Raw genomic sequence first — 7,274 nt, forward strand, 5'->3', positions numbered from 1 at the left:
TCTATACTAATATTAAAAGTAAAAGGGAGTGTCAAGAATTTCAAATCATCATTGTCATCATTAAAAATAAACAAATAATAAAATAAATTATCAATTAAAATAAACTCTATTATATTATTAAAATTTATCAATTAAAATGGGGTGTCAAGAATTTCACATAATCATTAAAAATAAATAAATAATAAAATAAATTACCATTAAAAGTTACTAATTATAGTCTTAAAAGTTATCAATTAAAATAAATCCAAGAATTTCGAATCATCATTATCATCATTAAAATAAATAAATAAAAAATAAATTACCAATTAATTATTGTTTATTTTGATTTTGAATCACAATTATTTTATTATTAATTCTACTATTATTGTTTATAAAATTTATTAATAAAAAATAATAATAAAACTGAACTCTTATAAAAAATATATTTATAAAAATTTTATAAATATTAAATATGAACTATTTAAAACGTAGTTTTTTATAAATAAAAAAATTATTATAAATTAATTTTTAAATTTTGATCATGTTTGATGCAGGTGTTTTTACTAGTATATAAATTTACTTGCCATGGATACCCCACATCGGTTTCGCTATTTTCCGAAGGTGGTACAGTGTAGCATTTTTGAGTCCCCTTATAAGCATGCAACGACCCCAGCAAATATCCGGGCAAGAATATCAGTTCCTTTGGATGCTCCATCCATGGCATGACAGAGTTGAGTAACAGAATATCAGTTCATTTTTGAGGTCTCCCGATTCGTTTAAGTGCCTGAACCAATTTGAAAATCATTTATTTATTTATTTTCTCAAAATTTATTATATATACAAGTAATTATTAAATAGAGATATAATTAGTTACAAGCAAGTCTTGAATCTCTGACTAAGGATTGAAAGACCATTTGGTTGGGAAGCAACTTTATCAATTTCAGACCATGATTTTTTTATGGTCCGGTAACAACTCTCACTGGCTTCTTGCAACGGTAAATACATGTATAGTTACTTTCATATGTCAACGGACTTAAATGGCTCAAATTAATTTGATTGAAAGAAAAAATAATAATATATAATGAAATTAAATTAATTTGTACTTTAAAATCCTTCGTGACAAGAGGCCAATAACCGTTTTGTGGGAGGATGTCATGGAAGTTAAGGACAGGTGCTGATGAAGCTAGAGCTCCCAGGGCGATGTGAGGATATTTTAACCGAAACCATGTTGCAAGCACTGAAAATTTAGGTATAATATGAGAATTAATTAAGAGAAAAAAATTAAATTATGTATATGTATATCTTAGTTATATAGAATGGCAAAAGCTAACATCCCTATACGTTCGCAATGATAAGCTTGTCCTAACATGTTTTTTTGAACAAATATGCCTTTATTATTTATTTTGGAAGGTGAAACAAATTTGTTGAAGAAACGGACAAGAATATACCAGTCTGGCCCAATGTGACATTAGGCCCATACGCCTTACACTACATCAATCCTGACCCTACCCAACAGGTTAAGCCCAAACCCTAAACAACTTCTTCTTGAATAAGCACATAGGAATGATGGTCTGTTTGATCCAGAGCACCATTCATCTGCGTAGAAGAAGCACTAGCAGTCGATTTGATGAACGAAGGAGGCAAGTCCCAATCATTCAAAACCCTAAATGACATTCGTTGAAGATTTACATTTTGTGCTCATCATTTTAACGGGACCCACTCCAGAATTGAGTTGAGAACCTGATTAGTTGTCGAGGGTCTCTCTCCATAGGCCATATATGCTTGCTGCTAAGCATAACTTGCACATCCAAATATATCTCAGATTATTTTAGTTAGTTTATAATATTAGACGGGGTCTTCTATTACGTGAAACAATCACACCCATGCAAAATTCCAAATTGGCTGCCCCATCCCACCGGCGTCGCCATCACCACCGTCCCGACTACTATATCCACCGGCGTCACCATCACCACCGTCGCCACTACTATATCCACCGGCGTCGCCACTACTATATCCACAGGCTTCACCATCACCACCACCGGCGGCACAACAGTGGGCGGCACCATCCCACACCTACACCAGTGCCACCATAGTGGAAGCCACCAGGGGCACCATCCCTCCACCATGGACAGAACCAATTAAGGCGCATGGGCGCCCTCCTCAACTTTTTGAAAATTACATTTTTGTATGTTTAATTCTTTACAATTCTAAAAAAACACTCCTCAATTTTTTTATTTATTGCATGTGACCCGACATAATTTCTCCGGGATGGACTTAGAAATTTATATCCCCGACATAATTTTATATGGGAAATTTATATATAATTTTTTTTATAATTTCAGTTGAGGAAATTTTAAAATTTTATGAATACAAATGCAAAAAAGTTCAAATTTTAAGGGTATAATACAAAAAATTTCAGTGGGAGCTGATGCCATCGTCACCGGCCACCATCCCACGCATTACTGTGGACGCCACCAACACTACCACCATCCCCACACTATACTGGCAGAATCACCACTACCACTATCCCCACACCTATAGTGCCGGCGGAGGCACAATTGGCGGCCATCCCATCCCAAACAGGTTTAGGCTCCACCGTACAATCATGGTCTGACCGCTTTGCCGGCAGAGGAGAATGATGATGACAGATGGCCGGCAATGGAAAATTATGAGAGAGAGTGAGGGTGTCGTGGCTAAAAGAGGAGAGAAGAAATGTGGGTTGGGATTTTTTTTCTTCCTGAAATTGCATTAATGTACATCACTTCTTTTGTTCAAAAAATGTGAGGGCAAGCTTATCATCCCCATGAAGGTGGGGGTAATCTATTACTGGTTAATCAATATTATATATAGTCGTTTGCATTCTTACTTCCTCCGTAGGATCCTCCAATGACAATAACAGGAGAGTAGTGAGCTGAAAATTTCTTCTTAAGGTGTATGATTACTTCTGCATAATCTGCTAATGTTTGAGTTGAATTGAAATAACCACGAAGGTAGCATTTTTTATCACTTTTTCCAACGATCCGAATGGAACTGATTTTCCATAGAACCGATGCGGATACATGAGCAAACAAATTATAAACATGCATGCAATTTTTCATTAAGGCTAATACAATGAAATATATATAAAGAGAGCTCTTGGATTCAGTTCTCTACCTCAATGTATACTAGGAGAGCTTTAAAACGAGAGGCATTATCAGTTAGAAAGCCACCAGATATATCATCCTCGTCAATTAATGGCGCCTCAGCACCAAGATAAACCAAGATTGGGGCGCGTTTCTTCGCACCGCCCCGGTATTTGGAATTCACCACATATCTTTGTTTGAAAGTGGTATAGCTTTCAGGCCTGTAATTGAAGTGATCAAGTGTTTGGTTGTAATAAAAGATTTTAAAGTCCTCTGAGATTTCTCCTTCTCCTTGTGCTTGTGCTTTTGTTCCGCGTTCGTGTAGGAAAATTCCTCTGGAAAGACCGAGCCTTGGAAGACTATAAGGTTTTGCAGACACAATGGTTGACGAGATAAGAGAAAGCAACGAAACCCAAAGAAATAAAAGTGTAAGCAACGTCGACATTGTAATATATGAATCCTCAAAGGTACGTTTTGCTATGTATGTGCATTTATACCACTCGATCACTTCTTCACATATGCATAAAATTAGTTAAGTGATGAGCACTGAAAAGTGCATATTTAAACCCCTTTAGTTTAGGCATTGTAGTACCTTTATCTATCTTACTTTACCGTTTTAGATTGATTTCGTATTATTTTCATTTTTAGGCACTTATCCCAAAAATAAGCTAACTCAGCCAAATAAGAGCTTAATTAAAGCAATTCTGGGATTAAATAAAGAAAGGAGCAAAGTGGAGAAAGAAGGAAGCAAATGAAGTCAAAGGTGACAAGCAGTAAAGTTCGATCGATCCAAGTTCAAGGTTCGATCGATCGAACAATGATCGATCTCAACAATTCAAGATAGATCCAAGCCTTGGCCCAAAAGCATAAAGTCCAAAAGTTCGATCGATCTAACACCATCTTTCGATCGGTCGAACACTTTTGTCCTTATTCAAATGATTGATCCTATCCACAGCTGTACCACCCACTAACCACTTTTGTCCTTTTCCCATAAATATCTCTCCAAAATATCTCAGATTTGTCTTTTCCCAAAAAACTCAACCAGTTGGATCGATCCAGCCTAAGTTCGATAGATCTCAGCCAGTTCGATCGATCCAAGTCCAAGGTTCAATCGATCGAACTTCCTCCAGTGTGAAAAAGTTAAATTTCCATCTCATTGAAAATTGTCCTTTATCCAATCATTACGGAATATTGTGTGCACGACCCCAGCTCATTTTGGGTGTCATTTTGACCTACTTATATAAGGAAAAGGATTGCTTTTTACAAAGGAGCCAACATTATTTTCATATCATCTCTTGGAGAGAAAGTTTAGAGGAGGAGGAGGCTAGAGACACCATTGGAGTTCTTCATCAACAAGGAGCGGATTTCAACCATGGAATTAGCCCTTGAGGGTTGGAGCAACATCACCATGGGTGGCTAGACATCCTCTTGGGGCTAGAGTTAGCCCCAAGCATGCTTTCTATATCTTAATCTTGTGTATTATTGAGGGATTAGTGTTGTAATTGATGTTTTGACATTTTGAAATATATAGGTCTTGTTTATTTAATGATTTATGTGGTTTAATGCTTCCAATTGATCATTTCATTCTATCCATATGTCTATGTATGCTAGAATAGATGTTCATGTACTCGTCTCTAGATTTTATACTATTGATGCATGTCTACGTATATTGATCCTATAGATATGGAGATTGTCAAAACATAGTGCTTAGATGAATGCTTTTGTAATTCTCTTGATGGTTTATGATTATCTCTTGATGGATTGTGCCTCTCCCCTAGTTTATTTTCATGTTAGTAGTGTAGATGTAGTGTAATTGTAGTGTAGTGTTAAATGGGAGGACAATTATGCTTATTGTTTGATGATCCAAGCTTTTGAATGCAATTAGCATATGTCTCTATCATTGTGTTGTATTTGGATTGTGAGCTTAATGAAAGGATTAATGACTTGTTTTGATTTATTGTGCCTTTCACATGTTGTTTAGACAATATATGCTTCATTGCTTAGATATGTTGTACCTTTCACATGATGTTTAGACAATACATGTTTAACTAGTCATCCTTGCTTGTTGAATCAACCAAACACACACACACCAATATTGCAACACACCATTTGCCCTCATTAATCACTTGTCAATGATATAGAAACGCATTGCTCGGTGGTGATCTCTAAACCCCAAGATCTCTCTCTCTCTTACTTACTCTTAATTGCATTCTTTTGCTATCAATTAGTTTAATTTAGTCGCTCTTTAATCAACCAATCAACCAATTGTTTGATCACTCGACCTACTAGCCCTAATAACAATTGCACGACATTGCTCGATCCTTACAGTCCTTTGGGACGATCCCTACTCGCCCTTGCAACCTTAGTAGTAGTGTTGGTAGTGGTTTTTATAAATTTAAACTTGACCCAAAAGGTTTTTCTTGAACCGCACATTTATTACATCAATTTGGCGTGAAAGTACGGCCATTGTCTTCCGTCAAATTTTGGCGCCGTTGCCGGGGATTTGTTGATTAGATTTGGCAACGTCGGATTTGTGAAATTGATTAGGATTAGTACTCTTTTGATCGTGTCTTTACTTTATTTTTTTTATTTTTCTTGTTGGTTACTTACTGTGTTGTTCTTACTTAACTAGGTGCATTGTTGGAGAGGAAGCAAGCAAAGGAGCCATCAAGCATTTAAGCAAGTAAAGAAAGCAAAAAGCTAAAAAAAATTCTAAAAATTTGCTAAGCTAAGCTTTAAATTTGGAGTTGAAGTGCTAAAGGACCTTTGTGAGACTTTATTTACTCAATCCCTCAGTTAAATCGTCGGTCCGTGTTGAGGCTTATTTTTAATTGTCGTGCATCATTGTTGTTAAAGTATGGGAGTATGAATTAAGTGTTTATGGAAGAAATCTAATTGCATTGTTGTGAAGGCATATTGTTTGTCATTCTTTGTGTTTCTTTGTGTTTTGCATTGTGCATGCATGGGCATCGTTCATTGAGACCAACTCTTGTCCCTCTTGATTTGCATCTTGAATCTATTGTAAGAAATCCTAGGGGAAGAGGAAGTTTAAATAGAGCCAATCTTTCGATGGATGACTATAATGATGATCATGTTGAAGACATTGGTCACATAGACCAACAAGGTATCCTTCATCCCAATATGCACAATGAGAACATACAAGTACCTTTAGGCATGCCTAGGTCATTCATTCACCAACCACCACAACAACAAGGCCAAGTTCCATATGGAATGCCAAGGCCAATGTATGCTCCACAACCTCCCATCAACAATCAAGGAATTCAAAACCAAGGTGTTCATGTTGCATCTCAAGTAGCTAATCCACCTCTTGCTTTAAGAGACCATTATGTGCCTAATGAGTATAATGCACCTACATGCATCCAATTGCCTCCATTTAGAACACATCATTATGAAATTAAGCCACAAACCATTCAAATGCTTCCTAACTATCATGGACTTCCAAGTGAAGAACCTTATAAGCATTTGGATGAGTTTCTTGAAGTATGTTCCACCGTAAAATATACAGACATGCCGGAAGAGATTTTAAGACTAAAACTTTTTCCATTCACCTTAAAAGACAAGGTAAAGTATTGGTTTAACAATCTTAGGCCTTTTTCAATCACTTCTTGGGCAGAAATGCAACAAGAGCTCTTGAAGAAGTACTATCTAGTTTCTAAGACCAATGCCATGAGAACCTCAATTCGAGAATTTTCACATGGGGATGGAGAGACGTTTCATGAGGCGGGAATGCTTCAATAAATTGCTTAGTAAGTGTCCACATCATGACATACCCAAATGGCAATTAGTTCAATACTTCTTTGAGAGCTTATCGGACAACTATAAGGGTATGGTTGATGCTTCCATGGGTGGCTCATACATTGATAGGCATGAGGATGACGTGTGGCTTCTCTATAAGAGCATGAGTGAAAATTCTTTGCATAGAACACTATCCTCCAAGAATGGTAGAAATTCACAAGGTAGGAAGAGTGTTGGCTTACATTAAATCGACCATTCAAATGAAATAGCCGCCGAAATGAAGTCTTTATCTCAAAGGTTTGATCAATTTTTGATTAATCAAAACTCGGTGAACCAAGTATCTTCCTTCCCTAACCATTCTCATCGTGTATCAAATGAAACATGTATGACTTGTTCTAGTGTTCTTCATTCTACTTC

General features: G+C 36.3%; 1 pseudogene; it reads right to left on the reverse strand.

Annotated features, from left to right (window-relative positions):
- The window catches only part of LOC132277576 (uncharacterized), a 117,735-nt pseudogene extending 114,189 nt beyond the window's left edge, over positions 1-3,546 (reverse strand).
- Between the last annotated feature and the right edge of the window lie 3,728 nt (positions 3,547-7,274).

Source organism: Cornus florida, unplaced genomic scaffold (genome assembly GCF_030987335.1).
Source record: "Cornus florida cultivar Cherokee Brave unplaced genomic scaffold, ASM3098733v1 CherokeeBrave_3.0.0_Hap2_Chr10, whole genome shotgun sequence".
Lineage (NCBI taxonomy): Eukaryota > Viridiplantae > Streptophyta > Magnoliopsida > Cornales > Cornaceae > Cornus > Cornus florida.